The 18,927-nt window shown below is 37.6% G+C and overlaps 1 protein-coding gene across 7 annotated transcripts in view; it reads right to left on the bottom strand.

Moving 5' to 3' along the window:
• The window catches only part of PGCKA1 (PDCD10 and GCKIII kinases associated 1), a 92,888-nt gene that overhangs the window by 40,823 nt on the left and 33,138 nt on the right, over positions 1 to 18,927 (bottom strand). For 2 of the 7 annotated variants that reach the window (XM_020992038.2, XM_020992017.2), the window contains exon 1: positions 6,664 to 7,182. The exons of 4 other annotated variants lie outside the window; for them this stretch is intronic. The gene's annotated coding sequence lies outside the window, so the exon portion shown is untranslated. Of the gene's footprint in view, positions 1 to 6,663; positions 7,184 to 18,927 lie in introns of those variants that run through there. One more of the 7 variants, XM_078148776.1, reaches the window with a different exon arrangement.

Raw genomic sequence — 18,927 nt, forward strand, 5'->3', positions numbered from 1 at the left:
TCAGTTCTCTACTAACTGGTTGGGAAACATCGTGCAAATTACTTAGTTTCCCTGTCCTCATCTGTAAAACTAGGATAATAATAATAATAATAATAATAATAATAATAATAATAATAATGATGATGATGATGATGATGATGATAATTCTATCAATACTTCAAGAATCCATAATTTTCACCAGTATGAATACTCCCTTCAAAGACTAACTGCAAAGCTCTGTGCCTTGGTATTTGGTGTTCATGAATTGCTGTGGCAATGAATCTCTTTACACATAGCTTGGGGGTCTTTGGAGGGTGGACATACAATCCATCTGCTGTCCAGGACATGAATGAAATCTTTCTACCTTAGTGGGACCTACCAACTTGGCAGCTAAGGGATGCAGTGAGGAGAGTGCTGCGTCTGGAATCAGGAAGACTCATCTTTGTGAGGTTAAATCAGGCCTCAGATACTAGTTGTGTGGCCTTGGGCAAGTCACTTAGCCTTGTTTGCCTCAGTTTCCTTTTCTGTAAAATAAGATGGAGAAGAAAATGGCAAACCACTCCAGTATCTTTGCCAAGAAACCTCAAATGGGGTCACAAAGAGTCAGATATGACTGAACAACAAAAAGAACCTATCAAGAGCTTGCATTTGATGACATTGGAAACGTCTGAGAAACTAGCGTCCCCTCCATGTCATGATGAGCAGAACTTTAATCTCACTAAGGTTGTTGCAACAGTCTTGTTACTTTCCTGCCTCAAGCCTCTCCACACTAATCCTCCCTATACATCGCTGCCAAAGCAAGTTTTCATAAGTGTACCCAGTGGTGTGCTGGGAAATGTTTAACAACCGGCTCTCAACAAAATGGTAGGGCATACTTTTAAGTTTCACGTGCATTAATAACAGTTTCTTTAACACTTTCTTAAGCCTAGATAATTAACAAAACAAGAATCAAACCCAGATTTGCAGCACTTGCTGATTTCTGAAGTAGAATTGTACTGAAAACTTAAGAGTTCACTTGCTGGTACAAAGCATCTCCAGCACACAATTGCATTCATCTGACCATGCCACTTCTCTACTCAGTAAACTCTAGTGACTCCCTATTGCTTTTAGGATAAACCATAAACCCCTGTTAACTTCAGAAGCCCTTCAAAATCTTACTCCAAATCCTCTTTTCAGGATCATTTGACATCATTCCCATTCTCGAGCTGTGTGACCCAACCACACGATCGGCCAATCTGCTCCTCACATGTGCTTTCTCTCTGTGCTTTGGTACCAGCTGCACCAGCTGGAACGGATTGTTTCTCACTGCACTTCACAGAATCTCTCTCTTTGACAATATGGAACTCAAGCACTGTCTTGTACATGAAACCTTTCCTGTGAGTTCCAAATGGTAGCTCCCTCCCTGCCAAACTCTAGTTTAGTTAGCTACTTTGTATTTATCAATCAATAAGCACTGATTAAGCACTTGCCACTGTCAAGTCTTGGGCTAAGCTCTGGACATATACAAAGAAAGTAAATAACATAGGACCTGCCCTCAAAGAGCTCACAATCTAAATAGGAAGACAACATGCAAACAACTATGTACCATACAAGTGTATAGAGTGTGCAGTGGGAGGTAATCCCAGAAGAAAAACACTGTCAGAAGGGGAGACCATGAAAGGCATTTGTAGGATTTATATGTGTGCACACAGACATGTATTATATGTATATCAATCTGTATAACCTACATAATTATATCTGTATAGTCTATATAATTTTATATTTCAAAAATACATGATTATATCAGTTTGGGTATTCAGCAAGGCAGTGTGCTTCTCTCTAATTTTTCACTGTATTTAGGAGGAGCTTTGTCCTTATCATCATTTAGGCCTATCATTCAAATTTTGATCCCTATTAAATTTCTCACTCTGGAGGATGCTCAATTCCCTCTTTCTCTTTCACTCCACTAAAAACTGGTTTTCTTTTACTAGACTGATGTTCTCCAAAACTTTTTTGGTCACCTCTTATCAGTAAAAATATTTTTGAGCACATACCCCCAGTATATGAATATTTACTCGTAAATTATACAAATGTACTACTGAACATATTATATGTCTTATCAAACATACATGCAATAGAAATTACAAAGTTGTGATAAAGATGAAATAAATTATATTAAAATTTTTCATTTTATTTTAGAGGTATAAAATATTTTACTCATTATTGTTAATACAAAAATTAATAATGTTTGAGTGAGAACAATGTATTTGAATGCGCTCCATTCATTTTAAAAATATTGGTTTAACACTTTGTGATGTAGTGATTTGAAGGCCTGAATTTAAGTTTAGATTATTTCGAAGGTTGATTTTAATGACTTGTCATAACCAAAAAAAGATAATTCACAAAAATATGTAAATCCAACTGGAATAGGTATATCATGGACTACATTACTGGCTACCATTTTTTTCTTATCTGCCTGTGCTTACAGCATTAGTATCATCTTCAATCTTCGCTTTCTTTGTAGCAATATTTTTTAAGCTACTTGCATCCTAAGAGAAGAGTAGAAATCTATAATCTCTTGGGATACCTCACATATGACATATTATTTACCATGATTTGACATATAGTTGGAGTAGAGGCCAGCATCTATTAAAGAATTAGCAAAGTTTAATTTATTTTTTTAGATCTTAAGATAATAAATTTGGAGTTGAAAAGAGCTTTAGAGGTTATCAAGTCCAACTCTTTGATTATACAGATGAGGATATTTAGGCTGAGAGAAATTTAAGTGATTTGATCAAAGTCACATAGCTCATAAGTATCCCAGGCAAGATCTGAACTCTCATCTTCCTGGCTCTGAGCCTAACACTAAAGAAAATAACAATTAGTACAGGTTCTAATAGTCTTTCCACACCTCAGTTTTCCCTAATGAAATCATCAAGGTTTCATTGATTTGAACATACCACATATTTATCTTAATTTTTTTTCCCCTTTTGATCAGAAGGTCAAAGTGCTTTATATTCTGTACTTTTGGGGACTTCCAACTTATCAGTGCCTCCCTAGTAGTTGCTCAGATCAGCCTAAAGATTTATTTTAAGAAGATGATTCCCAGTAAGAATAATGTAGAGAGGTGGACACATTTTTTTGCATGTCAAGGAAGGTTTGCTTATTTCTCAGCTAAAATCAACAGGACTGCCACACCTTTGCTTCCTGGAACGTAATGAGGAAATATGTTTTGCAAAAAACCAGACTGAATTGAAATAGACTTGCGTAACAGAGCGGCTGAAAATGTTTCTGACAAACTTTACATTCTATTGTTCATGGAAAGAGGCATGGTGCTGAAGTTATTCTGAGGGAATAGAGGGAAATAAGTTCAGAAAATGAAGCTCTTTGCTTACTCAAGTGAACTAAAATTAGCTAAGTGTGAAGTAGGGTCACATCCTTACTCAGGTTGAAATGCTAATGATTTAAAATGTAAAGTGTGCTAATCATGCGGATCTTTAGAAAATCCCCCTTGGTCAGGCCATAGCAGGCCAAGTGGAAAGCCGTCTCTTGCTAACTATTTAGAAATTTAACTATTGAGCATCCCAGAAATGGAACTTACTGACCCATTAACCATGAGAGGTCATACTGGCATACCGTACCAGAATGGCTGTGACAGTTCTTTTAGCTGAGACCTCCTGCTGCTGCTGTGTGTGGAAATTTGAAAATTTCCTTCTTCTCTTTGACTACAAACAATATATTAGGGTCACAGGATCACAGCTTTAGAGCTAGAAGGAAACTCAGAAGTCAATTATTCCAACCTCTTAGTTTCACAGATGAGAAAACTGAGGCTCAGAGAGCCTGAATGATGTGTCCAAAGTCACAGAGGCAGAAGGCAGCAGTGGGGACTCGGGCCAGCTCTCCTTTCTAAGTCCCTATCTTTTACCCTTAAAACCGAAAACTGTTCCTCATAAGCATTTATGAGGCTGTTTATTTTTACACTTACTTTTTTTTAATGTTAAGGCTAAAATTCAATAAACATTTGATGGCTGAATTGGCAGAAAACATCCAGCTACGTTAAAAAAACACTGTCTCTTTTTTTGGGGGGGGGAAGGATACAAATTGTTGGTCTTCACATTTACAGACTTTTGAAGATTTGATGGGCAACTGTTGTTGTTAGCATTCTTGAGGGCTGTTTATAGGGCTGTGTATTAACACTAACCTCCAATTACATCAGTAAAGGCTTCCCCCTCAATGATCCTAGGGAATGGCAAGCCCCTTGGCTACTAAATCACCAGAAGACTCAGCAAAGAGTTCCTAGGTTAGGAATGCTATCTTATTCACATGCTGATGATCAAAGGAAGGTTAGTGGGCTTCTCACCTACACAAAATTGAGAAGACATTTTCAAAGTCACTGACATCGAACATTTCTGAGCAGCCCAGACTTTAAGTATACGGAAGGTTTCTAAAAGATATTGGAGGAATGAACTATTTCTCAGATCTCAAAAGAAGGGAGAAAATAATAAAAAGTTAGGTGCAGTGGGACAGATTCATATTAATCAGAAGCAATTATTCCCCGACATGAAATAAAGTCAACTTCAGGTCTCTGACAATAGAAAGGCAGGTTAGCATTTTTTACTTTGGTCTCTTTTCCTGCCTTTCAGTTTTTCCACCTAAAATGAAAGGACAAATGATAATACTGGTGAGAGGATTTTGGAGGGAGGGCTGACAGAAAAAAAAAAAACCAACCCACAACAACTTGGTTAAGGATTAAAAAAAAAAAACACGCTGCAAACAAAGGTACTAAGGATAGTAAACACTTTCTTTTACAGTTGTCATTTCCGTTCAAGACTTCATGATGACATTATAAAACAGCCAACACCCTCCAACCTTGCAATAAAAAGGTTTTCTTTTTCTTTTGTGGCTGTTGTATTTAATGTTATGCTTCTTCCTTTCTGATTAATTTCAGTTTTGTTGAGGGGGGGGAGGGCAGAAACAATAATATTTTTTCTAGAGAGACTGTAGAGGAATGGACCGGTTCATTCCAGTCTTCTCAGTGGTGAAAATGAGGAGTCTGAAAGCACTCAATTCCAACCCCTTTGGGATCGTGGAATCTTGGAGCTGTTTAAATCTTCTGCTTTGAACACTTACTATCTCAAGGTTCCCCCAAGACACAGATACTGAGGAATCATCGCTCTGAATTTACTAGATATTTTGTACAAGACAGTCTTGACAAGACAGTCTCACTGGTTCCAAACAGGGATGTATTAGCAGTAGTAAATCAGTAGCACAAAGGGAGAGATAAAAGCCAAATGAGAAGCAATTAAATTTGTGGGTTGCTAGGTGGTGAAGTGGATAGAGTGCTGGGCCCAGCTAGGGTCAGGAAGATTTATCAAATCCAGCCTCAGACACTTACTAGCGCTGTGACCCTGGGCAAGTCACTTAACCCTGTTTGCCTGTTTCCTCATCTCTAAAATGATAATGTCCTGGAGAAGGAAATGGCAAACTACTCCAGTATCTTTGCCAAGAAAACCCCAAAGGGCTTCACGAAGAGCCAAACACCACTAACAACAATTACATTTATAGAATCACAATTTAGTATTTCACTCTTGAGGAAAGTTAAAATGTTAAAGGGTGAAAGAAAAAGGCATTGTGAGTCTTTAGATAATAGTAATAACAATAAAGATAATTTTATAGTGCTTTAAGGTTTGATATCTCATATAAATAGTAAATAAATAATAAAGATAATTTTATAGTGCTTTAAGGTTTGTAGGTGCTATTATTTATCCCCATTTACAAGGGAAAACTGAGACAGGGAGAAGTTAAGAGATTTGACCAAGGTTGCACTGCTAATGAATGTCTGATGCAAGATCTGAACTCAGATCTTCCTTACTCCAAGCCCAGTACTCTCCAGCTGCCTTCGGAAGAATCCATTATAGGCCAATGAATGGCTCAATTTTATTGTCTGAATATGTCACAAACTTTTTGGACCTGTTTCTTCCTTTGTAAAATGAAAGGGTTAGAGTGAATTACCTCTAAAATGCCAACGAGATTTAAATCCTAGATCTTATATTATAATTCTATATATTTAAAGGAACATAATTTAGAATGTAAAAAACTTTTTAGAATATTCAAAAGTAATATAATTTTTCTATGCACATAATTTATGGAACACAGGGAAGTATGTAGAGCAATTTTTTTCAGTATCATGTGTCAATTCTTAAGCTCTCTAAAGTAAAAATAACTTTTTTGATGATATGCTGTCGTACTCACTCAGAGTTGAGATCTGGCTACTATATAGCATTGCAGTTGACTAAAATTCAAGCAATTTGGATGGAAAGCAACTACATGCGGTAAAATAAATTTACTTCTTGACTTTGCTCATTTTGCAAACTTATCAAATGTTAATTTCTTTTTAAAATGACAAAGAAGCCCCCAAAGAGATCAAAATCTCCTAGGGTTCCAAAGGAGAGAGTGAGCCTAAACAATTTCTAAGGTCCCTCTCTGCTCTCAAGCTAGATGCTCTTCTATACTTCTCACATTTCATTTGGAAAGTTCAAAAAAACTAGCTCTCCAGCAAAGAATTACTGAGTCCTCCTGTTCAGAAAACAGAAACTTTAAAACATGCTTAATATTTTTTCTTTTAAAATGATATGTAAATATTCTAATGACCTGAAAAGATCTTTCAGCAGCAGGGTTTTAAAAACTGAAATTTGAGATTCTTACCAGAGACAACGCAAACCCCTACCCGTCCTCAGCTGGTCATTAAGTCTTCCCGGTTTACACATTTACCTTTTCGAAACTTCTTGATTTTGGGTAGGTTTTCTGGGAGAGGGCTTACGTACTCAGTGGGACCCCAGTAGAGGTTCTGCCTGGCCTCCCTTCCTGGGAGAGCCCGGGGTGGGGGGCCCCCTGGCATCCCACGTAGAAGGAGGTTTCCAAGGTGCTCCAAACGCCACACGTGCAAGGGAGGAAACTGGTCGGTCCCTAGCGTCTCTTGGGTGGGGTCCTGCCTGGAGGGCATGCGGCCAATGGCTGAGGCTTGAACGCACCTAGCCCTCAGCCAGCCAGACCTGCCTCCCAGGTGCCAAGGTTACACGGTGAAAGCCAGAAACAGAACACCTTCTTTCCTCCCAGGGCAAGGAAATGTGTAAGAAGCTGAGAGATCTTTTTCAGTCAGTCTTCCAGGGACTGGCTTGGAAGGACAAGGCTCAAATGAGGGCTAAGGAATTCTGTGAAGTTAAGGTATGTTTTCTCAGGACTGTTTGAGAGGCAATGAGCTTCCTGAAGTTGATGAAGTCAGCAAGTCAGCTGGGGAAAAGCCAAAGAGAAGCTAAAAAAACCAACTGGAATCAAGTCAACAGCACCGTTCATATCTCTATTCTCTGACTCATTTAGCAGTCTGTCACCTAGAAGATAATTTGCTGGGGGATATTTAGCTTTTCCAATGATGGACAATCAGTTCATTGTTGTTATTCAGTGGTGTCCTACTCTCCATGACCCCGTTTGCGGTTTTCTTGGGAAAGATATTGCAGTGGTTTGCCACTTCCTTCTCCAGCGGACTAAGGCAAACAGGTTAAGGGACCTGTCCTGGGTCACACTGCTAGGTAGTGTCTGAGGCCAGATTTGAATTCAGGAAGATGCATCTTCATGATCCAGCACTCCATCCACTGTGCCACCAGAGTTCGGTTAACTGTGCCTCCTCGTTTCTCTCATTTATTTCCCAGCAGAGTACTCATGCCCTTACCTGAGGGTGTTCTGTCCAAAGAAAGGTAATTTTGATGACCAAAACTTACCTAGTTAACTTGGAGTTTACTGGCTAGATTTCTTTCTCAAAGACCAAGCCTTAACTCCAATTCACTCTGGATCTCATTGGTTGGAGGACAATAGGTCCCCACCCAAGCACCACTTAAGGGTTATTTTTAGGCTTCTAGGCACAGAGTGAATGTAAATAGTAACTGTTTCTCTTTTGGCCAGCAACCCTTAGGGTCTTCCCCTCCCAGTTTGATTTTTTTTTTAATTAAATGGGCCGTCCCTAGACTCACTTTTTTTTTTTGTCTAGGCAATGTGGTTAAGTGACTTGCCCAGGGTCACACAGCTAGTAAGTGTTATGTGTCTGAGGCCGCATTTGAACTCACGTCCTCCTAAATCCATGCCAGTGCTCTATCCACTGAGCCACCTAGCTGTCCCATCTAGACTCACTTCTTAAAGAGGCCTATTCTCTGAATAGAGAGAACTTGAAAAGACCTTAGCTTAAGAAAGGCTGAGGTCTCCTATTGCCTCCCGAGCCATGTTCAGTTGTCCAGATCCACATCTGGCCCCTGGACCCAGATGGCTCTGGAGGAGAAAGTGAGGCTGGTGACTTTGCACAGCCCTCCCTCACTCAAATCAAATTCAATTGTACATCATGTCATCATCTCCCTGATGTCATGGTTCTCTGAGAATGAAGGACCAACCACAACACAACTAGACTTGGAGTCAGAAAATCTTGGGTTCGAATCCTGCCTCAGATGCTTATGAATTATTAGCCCTAGGGCGAGTCACTTCAGTTTCCTCATTTGTAAAATGGGGTGAATTAGAGCACTCTTCCTGTACAGGGCTGTTTTGTGGATCAGCCAATATTCAGTCAATAAATATTAAGTACTTACTATGTGGTAGGTACTGGGCTAAGTCCTAGGGATACCAAAATAAGCAAAAGACAGTCCTGGCCCTCAAGGCGCTTACAGTCTAATGAATCAAGTAGGATAATGTATGTAAAGTGCTCTTTGTAAATCTTAAGGCAGAATAACTGGGAATTACTTCTTCTGCATCTAATGGAGTCACCACTTCTTTTTCAGGCCCTCATCACTTCCTAACTGAACTCTCAAGGATTTAATTATCTTCCCTATTTGCAAACACTTATGTAGCCAGCCCTAGTCTCCTTCCTGTTCCAACTCATTCAACCCTGTTTACCTCAGTTTTCTCATCTGTAAAATGAGCTGCAGAAGAAAATGGCAAACCACTCCAGTATCCTTGCCAAGAAAACCCCAAATGGGGTCATGGAGAGTCAGACATGACTGAAACAACTGAACAACAACAAATGAGTATTTCCATACAACAAAATAGCGATCATCCCTCACCTAATACATGTCAGTATTTTTTTAAAGACGTCACTTCAAAACTCTCCTCTCCTCTTTTCTCTCCTTCCTCAGTCTCTTTGTCTCATGAAGGAGAAGCAAATACTGATCTAGTTGTGCATGCTATTACACATGCACGTATTGATAGGGTCTGTATATTTTAATCCTGGTTAAAGGAAACACAAGGACAACATCCACTCCTTCGGATCTAGCCTCTGTGCAGTCTCTAGTTACAAATGCCCCAGGGAACACTTCAGCCCAGTAGCTGTGAAGAATTTTTAAGGAACAAAAATTTAATTGCCCCCGAGACAATGTAATAAGTATCTGCTCTCCGTGAAAGAACTTGATTTATAATGCATTAAAGATCTGGAAACTGTTTTACCAGAACAAGGGACACAGATGCTAACACTGATGTGCATATTATTCTCTGACATTTGCAAACGTGCCTTTGACTCACTTGACTATGCACAATGCAATGACTAGGGACTTGGAAGAATAAGTGGTGGTGTAAACTCCTTACTACGTAGATTTAAAATTTTTATTACTGTCTTTTGTTTTTTTGCATCAGAGATTTTCCCTTACCACACCCCAAACCCCAACATTGATTTCATGCTTGGAAAAAAAAAAACACTGAACCAAACATCAGAGTAAAGCCAAATAACATAGCTACCACATCTGACAATGCATACTGCATTCCGCAATCGTAGTTCCCATGATGGACCGAAAAGTGCTTCATTATTAGCTCCCCAGGACTGAGACTGTTTATTACAAGTCATCAGAGTCTAACTTCTTTTTAGTGTTATCATTTACATTATTGTACTTATTGATGTTGCTGTAGTTATAGTTACGGCATATTTTGTTCTCTTTCACATGCTTCCTTCTCTCTGTTTCACTCCATCTCAATGACTTCTAAGGTACTTTCTAGATCTACCTATAAGGCATCTAGGTAGCATGGTGGATAGAGCTCTGGGACCGCAGTCAGGAAGACATGAGTTCAAATCCAGCTTCCTATACTTACTAGCTCTGTGACTGTAGGCATGTTACTTAATCTATATTTACCTCAGTTTTCTCAACTGCAAAATGGAGGTAATAGCACCAACTTCCCAGGGTTGTTCTGAGGATCAAATGAAATGATTATTTGTAAAGCATAGTGCCTAGAACACAGTAAGTGCTTAATAACTGCTTGTTTCTTTCTTATGATCTCTGAATTCCTCATATTTATCATTTTTCTTGGCGTGGTAAAATTCAATTCTATTCATATGCCGCAATTTGTTTAGTCATTTCTCAATTAATGAGCCCCTCTCTTGTTTTTAGGTTTCTGTTATCAAGAAGGGTGCTGCTATGATTATTGGTTATATATATGACTTTTTATTCTGTCATTAGTCTCTTAGATCTGTAAAGTGCTTTGCAAATTTTAAAGCATTAAGTAAATGTTAACTATTATTTCTGTTATCATCACCACCACCACCACCACAATCATCACCATCATCATCATCATCATCATCATCAGGTATATTTCCAGTAATGGGTTTGCTGGGCCAAAAGGTAGCAACATTTTAGTGGCTTATTTTATGATCACAGATTGAACTGAAAGGTACCTGCAAAGCCATTCATTGCAACTCCCTCGTTTTACATATGAGAGGAGATAAAATGAATTGCATAATTCCCAAGTGATTTCCAGAGCAGTAGAACAATTCATAGTTCTACCAATACTGCTAAGTGTTCCTGTTGTCCCACAGCTCCTCTAACACTTGGTGTTTCTGGGTTGTTGGTTTTTTTTTTAATCATGTCTCCCACTTTGATGGATACATGGCAAAACCTCAGAGTTATTTTAATTTGCATTTCTCTTATTTAAATTCATTAATATCGAAGTTGCATCACGGTTTGGCAAACCAGTCGGAGGACAAAGTATCAGGAACTTAAATCCTGTTTGAGGCTTTATTATTCACATAGAATTTGATCTTAGGTTGGTGGTAAAATTAGGCTAGTAAACCACTGGACCACTATTGTGTGGACTAATTACTTACTTGAAAGAAATGATGAGCAAATATTTCACTTTGCTCAAGCTCTTTTTTTGGGGGTTAGTTTTCCTGTTCAAATTCAAAGGGCATTGTGTTACACTAAAGTAATATTTACGAGTGGTATGTAAATAATATCTTTATTATATAGATGGATTAGTCCAAACATCACCTAGGATCTAGCTAGGATTGCAAGGAAAGAATACAGCAGAAATGTCCCCAAATCCACTTACCTACTCAACTCCTGGTCTAGTACTTGATTTTCTCTTATACATTATATGCTTGTTTACCTTGAATGGTCAAGTATGTGGTAGTGAATCAGATATTTTGGTTGCTAGAGAGTTCTCATACATTATACATATAAATACACACACATACATATATGTAGGTACGTATGCATGTAATAAAAATAATAATGTATACATGTATATAATAATATGTAATAATATAATATGTGCATACACACATATACATACATATATATTAGCAATTTTCAAAGATCTAAAACACCCCTAAGGGAAATACTAAACTAAATAAAATCTATCTTCCTTCAATTATTCAAAAGACACTTCTCTATCTTATAGAATTTCAGGGTATCTCTGCTTCCTCCATAATAAGGCTTCATCAATTATCCCTTCTCTCTCTTCTACTTTCAATCTCTTTCTTTTCTCTAACAATATATATTTGCTTGACTCTCCTATTCAATTATCAATTGATAAGCATTTTTCTAAGTACCTATGTGCCCTGCGCTGTGCTAAGCACTAAAAACATTCCCTCAATCGGATTATTCCTTGAGCATCATCCTCTTTCCCTCTTTCTTTAGCCACCAAAATTTTCGAAAGATAGGTCACCCACACTTAGTTCACCATTCTACCGAAACTGCTCCCTCAAAAGTGCCTAATGACTTCCTAACTGCTAAATCGAATTTTACTTTACTCTGTATTCATCTTCCTTGATCTTAGTAATGATACTCTTAATCATCCACTTCCTCTGTCTTTAATCTCCTGCCTTGGTTTCCATGATACCATGCTATCTAGCTTCTCTGTTTCATTTACTCTTCTCTCTCCTATTCAAAAAATTAACGATTTTACATCTCACAATGCTCTCTATCTCTTGTTTGATCCTAAATTTTTCCCTTATCCATAGATCTAATAGGTAAACTATTCCATGCTCCCCTAATTTGCTTATGGTATTGCTCTTTATGTCTCAATTATGTACCCATTTTAACCTTATCTTGGTATGTAGTGTAAGATGTTGGTCTATACCTAGTTTCTGCCATACTGTTTTCTAGTTTTCCCAGTCCTCTATTCACTAAATGACCTAAGGTTCTGTCCCTGCCCTTCTACTGTCTCACTAATGATCTTGTTTTCTTTCACAGATTCATCTGTCATCTTCATGCAGATTATTTCTAAATGGGTATTATAGTTAGATTAACTCAGGAGGTAGAAGCAGAATGAATATGGGTCAGAATAGCAGGTGGTTAAAACTAGAAGGGGCCTTAGGGGGATTTCTTATTTTATAGATGAGGAACCTGAAACTCAGGGAACTTAAGTGATTTGGTCAGGTAGTAAATGGCAGAGTCTGAATTTGAATCCAGACTCTCTTGACTATCCAGGGCTCTTTTTAAAATTTAATTTCTAAAGTTCTGAATTTAATGAATGTGCCTGATGAATATTTTAGTATACAAAGTAGAACAGAAACAGTTTCCATACAACTTGCTTTTAAAAATACATAATAAATTTCATGTTATTTTCAAAGTTGTCCTGCTTATTGATGCCTCCTTCTGAACTTCTTTTTTCTCTTCTGTCTAAAAGAATGCTGCAGTGAGCTTTTTCTTGTCTTATGTTTTTGACCTCTCTCACCTCCAATCCCCAACCTCATGCAATGGAAAAAAAAAAGAAAAACCACAATCCTTATAACAAATAAGCATAATCAAACAAAACAAATCCTCACATTTGTATTTCCAAAAATGTATGTTTCATTCTTGGTTCCTCAGTTAGGAGGTTCTCCACAGTTCCCCCCCCCCCATTATACTATCTGTATTTCTCTTCAGTCTTTCAAGGATCTGTCATTTAATCAGTGTGGTACAATCCACTGATCCAGATCACTATCTCCCCTACTGCTTATTAGATGGTTTTCAAGAATTGATAAGGACAAAAAAATTGATTGCCCTTTGGCTAACCTGATGATGACCTCAGAACTTTGCTAAGGAGCTCCACAGACAACAGGAACCCAGTCTGGGCCCCTGAAGCCTGTCCAGTTTGGTTTGAACAGCTAGAGCTTGATAAGCTATGGGATGAGGTTGTTAGTGGAGGGAGTCATGTATTTCAAAATGAAACTAGAATGGACAGATACTAGAAAAAAGCCCATTCAAAGTAACAGCTGTGTGAGTTTGTTTAAGTCACTTTATCTCTCTTGGATTCATTTTTTATTCAGCTAAAAAATAAGGAACTTCTTCTAGCTCTGAAATTCTTTTATTCTATTGTTAGCCCCATCACTTAACTCCCATTGCCAAAAAAAAAGTGTGTATTGTTAACCCCTTAACACTATTATAATAGTTTGTTTCCATATAAATACAGATACTCATTCATCTTGATGCTAATACTAGGGCTCAGCCACATGATATTTCCCCTAATTTATTTGATCTACTATGTATTTCCTCATATTATACATATACAAAATATACATACCACTCACTAGTGAGTAAGTGGTCAAAGATACAAGCTGATAGTTTTGGAAGAAAGAAAGAGAAGTGGTCCATGACCCCCTGAAAAATTGTCCAAACTCTCTAATTATCAGAGATATGCGAACTCAAATAACTGTGAAATAGCATCTTACACCCACCAAGTTATCAAAGATATTAAAAAACACCGAGGCATCAAAGCTCCTGGCCCTTGGAGAAACAGGCACCCTATTACTGTCAGGATGAATTGGTGTGATTTTGAGGGCTGATATATTACATTGTAAGAATTATAAAACTCATCACCGTTTGATCCAATAAACTCCTTCAGATACTATTTTCTAAGGATGTTACAAACAGGAAAAAAACATCTGTACCAAACTATTTTAATACAAAACTATGCTTGCATTTTTATATTTGTGATAGCAAATCTGGCAACAACTCATGTTCAAAGACTGGGAAGGAGCTGGACAAGTTGTGGTATATGAGTACCAAATCTATATCTATATCTAACATACATGTATTATAGACACATGATACAATGGATAGAACTTTGGACTTAGGAGTCATGAAAATCTGAATTTGAATCCTGCCTCAGGCACTTAACCAGCTGTGTGAACATTGGCAAATCACTTAACTTCTCTGAGACTCACTTTCCTTATCTGTAAAATGGCACCACTTTATTTGATTTTGTGAAGATCAAATGAGGTAATATATGAAAACGCTGCGTAAATGTTAGCTATCATTAACATATAAGAAATATGGAAAATATATGAGGTGAGGCAGAGTCACAAAAACAGTATGAATACTGAAAGCACTATATATAACGACAACAATAGCAGGAGAAAAAAAGTACAGAAAAATTCAAAGAGAAAAAGTTCAGAGAGGAATGTGGAAACTGACCATTTTGATATTATCTTATTAAAATGAACGGATACATTTTTTTCAGACAAACTGCATATAATGAGGCTTTGTGTTTCATGTATGACCATATATTATTCTGGATTATGTATTTGAATGTTTTCGTTGATAATCACTAAGTACTTTGGAACCAAAAATATATATATATATATATAATGCTCTCCCACTAACGGCAATAAGCAATATTAGATTCTGTAAGAAATAGAATTTTAAAATGCAAACATTTGTCAGAAAGACATTAGTTTCAGTTTTTCTGCCCTCCCCCACTCAAGGCTGGATTTGATCTGGGCAGGGGATTAAAGTTCACCGAAGTTCCCGTCTGTTTAGACTCTGGCCTGTGATGTAGAGCCCACGGAAAAGTTAATATTTATCTTATCTCAATGAGTTCAGCTCAGCTTGAGATCACAGTGAAAAGAAGAGGAAAATGCTAAGGATTTCTCTGGGAAAGGAAAATGTGGTAGGAACAATGTTAAATGTGTTGGAATAGCAGTGTGCCTGAGGCCTCTTTACAGAAGTAGGAGAGAAAATACTCTTACTTTTATAGGTTTTATAGCTCACAGCAACAGTAGAGATCATCTCATCCAATCTCATCATTTTACAGATAAGGAAACTGAGGTCCAAAGTAAAGTGACTTGCCTGAATTTCCATCAATAGTAAACTGTAATGCCAGGATTCAAACCCAGCTCTTCTGATTTCAAATATAATTTTTTTTCCCCTAGCAAAATAACCACCTCGTTGAAACCTGAAGCAAGGTAGCTTTCTTCAAGTCTAGCACCACCCTTTTAAGTGAAAATGTAGTCAAGAAAATCTTGCAAAATAAGTTTTACAATCTGGTTTGAAACCTTGGTCTCATCCTCAACTCCTCACTCTCATTTTCCCATCTATCCAATTAATTACCAAATCTTGTGTTTAGACTTCTGAAGCATCTTCTGCATCTCTCACGTTTTTTTTTTTCCACTCACATAGTCACCACTCTTGTTTCAGGGGCCCTCCTCACCTCTGGCCAGGAGGATTGCAACAGCTTTCTCGCTGTTCCCTTCACTGTGAGATTTTACCCATTTCAATCCATTGTCCCCATGGCTGTCAAAGTGGCTTTCCTGAAGCATCGGTTTGAAATGCCTCCCAACTTTAAAAAGTACCAGTGGGACAGCTAGGTGGTGCAGTGGATAGAGCACTGGCCCTGGAGTCAGGAGGACCTGAGTTCAAATCTGTCCTTAGACACATAACACTCACTAGCTGTGTGACCCTGGGCAAGTCACTTAACCCTACTGCCTAGCCAAAAAAAAAAAAGAAGGAGCACCAGTGGTCCCTATTACTTCTAGGCTCCAATGTCAGCATCTTTGTTTTGTATTTACAAACTTTTACTCTTTGGCCCCAACCTACCTTTCGATTCTCATTCATTACTCCATTCACACACTATATGGTCTAGCCAAACTGGCCTTACTTTGCCTGAAGCTGAATCTTCATGTCCCACCTCTGTGCCTTTGCACTGGGTGATCCTTTTGCCTAGAGCACCCTCCCTCTTCATTTGCACCTCTGATCTATAAGTAGTTTCCTTCAAGACTCAGTTCAAGTGGCATCTCCTATATGAAGCCTTTTCTGACCTCCCCAGCTCCTAGTGCCTTCTTCCATCTGTAATCTAACTCTAACTCTATGATACTTTGATCCCACAAATTACTCTGTTTCCTATTTAGATTTGTTTTGTAATGTGCCTATATGCACATATTGTCTTCCCTCATAGAACTGAAGCTCCCTGAGTACCAGGACTGTTTCACTTTTGTCTTTCCATCTCTAGTGACTCTCACAGTGCTTGGAACTCAGTAGGTGCTTAATAACTGCTTATCTGTTGATTGAATAAAAAAAGTTCTGAGTTAATTGGAATGGAGAGCATTGTTTGGTCCATAGGGACCTAAGAGTCCACCTGGTCATTGGGGTGAGAGAAACACATGTAAGAGGAGTGAATTTAGCCATGGCAACTTTGGAATGACAAGTGCAAAATATCATGAGGCATGACTCTGTGTAATATGCTGTAATTATTCTTGTAGGGCTTGAAGCTACTGTATTTTTAGTATATAGGAAACCATCATCTCTCAGTGATTCTCAAACTTTTTGGTCTCATGATCCCTTTATAAGTTTAAAAATTATTGAAGACCCCTCAAAGTTTTCTTATGTGGGTTATATCTAATAATATGTATCACATTGGAAATTGAAACTGCTAAAATTTTAAAATGGTTAATTTATTGAAAATAATAAATTAATTACATTAAACTTTAATGAAACAACTATTTCTAAAAAACAAAAAACTAACGAGAAGAGTGGCATTGCTTTACATATTTATGCAAATCTCTTTGGCTTAATAGAAGACAGCAGGAGTCTCATATCTGCTTCTGCATTCAATCTGTTGTAATACATTGTTTTGGTTGAAGCAGATGAAGAAAACCTGGTCTCATACAGATATATAGTTGGAAAAGGGAGAGGAATTTTAATAGCTAAATAACATTTTATAATTATTATGAAAATAGTTTTGGCCTCTTAGACTCCCTGAAAGAGTCCAGGGTTCTGTGGACCACACTTTGAGAACCACCAATCTAACATGAACTTAGACACACAGTTAACTCCTCTAAAATGGCTTTAATTCACTTTGACAGCAAGGTACTAATTGCTTTTTCTAACTGATCCAATATGGCTCAATCCACTTGGAATCCTATTGACAGCAATAGCTTGTTTGTGTTTCTATAGTGCTTTATAGTTACAGAGAGCTTTCATATACATTATCTCAGAGATAGGTATAGTGAAAGTGTTACTCCCATTTTACAGATGAGGAAATGGAACTTTTAGAGAATTAATTCAAAGTCATATATCTAGAAAACAGCAGAAGTAGGATTAATCTCAGGTCTGTGGGTACCCATTGTATGGCTCTTTCTCCCATAGAACTTTGTCATGCACTTGGTTATTTTCACAGGGTAGATGACACTGGACTTTTCATGCTATATATATCATATTCTGACCAGTTTGGATTCTTATGCAGATGTGGGGATCTTGTGACAGTGCTACTCATGTCACTGCCATCCCTTCTGTTCTACAAGAGGAAAAGGTCTTAAGTAAAATGAGGAAAAGAAAATGAGTAGGGAAAAATAGGAAATTATAAGTTTAGCCAAGAAAAGATAACTCTTGGGGGGGGGGGTGAGCTAAATGGCACAGTGGATAGAGCACTGGTCCTTGATTCAGGAAGACCTGAGTTCAAATGTGACCTCAGACACTTGATACTTACTAGATGTGTGACCCTGGGCCTCACAAAAAAAAAAAAGAAAGAAAAAAAGGTAATTCTTGGAATATTAATTCCTTCTCCCTAAGGCTACCAAATATTTTCTCTGTATGTATCTTGTATATATCAATTCATGTTCATATTGGCTCTTCTACTTGAAATGTAAGCTGCTTGAGGGCAAGAATTATTATTGTTTTGTATTTGTTTCCTCAGGACTTTAAAAGTGCTTACTGATTTAGTCATTGATAGGAGTCATAGACCATGACTGTAAGTCAAGTGAATGAATTTATGATTTTCACCTTTAAGAAAAAGGAAAAAGATTTTCAAAAAGATTTTTAAGATGGCAAATTTCTGGGAAGGAGCAACATTTGCTTGTGCAGTTGTAGGCAATATTGTTATATCGAGGAATATAGTAATGTCACTTTTTCTATTTTTTTTTTAGTTTTCAACATTCATTTTTTGTTTTTTTCTTTTACGTCCTTTTATTTATTTATTTATTTACTTTTTACTTTTCAGTTTTATTAGTTGTATGGACACTAGTATGTCATTTAGCCTCTATGGCCTTCAGTTTCCTCATCTATAAAATGGGGAAAGCTACCTCCCTACCTAATAAGGTACTGCAAGAAGAGTGTTTTATAAGCCTTAATGCGTAACATGATGCGTTACAGAAATTATTATTATCACTACATTATATGACTTTATTGGGCCAGCTAGGTGGTACAGTGGATGGAGTGCTGGGCCTGAAGTCAAAAAGACTCATTTTTCTGAGTTCAAATCCAGCCTCAGACACTTACTAGCTGTGTGAACCTGGGCAAGTCACTTAGTCCTGTTTGCCTCAGTTCCTCATCTGTAAAATGAGCTGGAGAAGAAAACGGCAGATCACTCCAGTTTCTTTGCCAAGAAAACCCCAGATAGAGTGATGAAAAGTCAGACACGACTGAAACGACTCAACAACAACAAAAATGGTCTAAATACATTATATTTTATAAA

This window comes from Phascolarctos cinereus, unplaced genomic scaffold (assembly GCF_003287225.1).
Source record: "Phascolarctos cinereus isolate Bilbo 61053 unplaced genomic scaffold, phaCin_HiC Scaffold_9;HRSCAF=440, whole genome shotgun sequence".
Lineage (NCBI taxonomy): Eukaryota > Metazoa > Chordata > Mammalia > Diprotodontia > Phascolarctidae > Phascolarctos > Phascolarctos cinereus.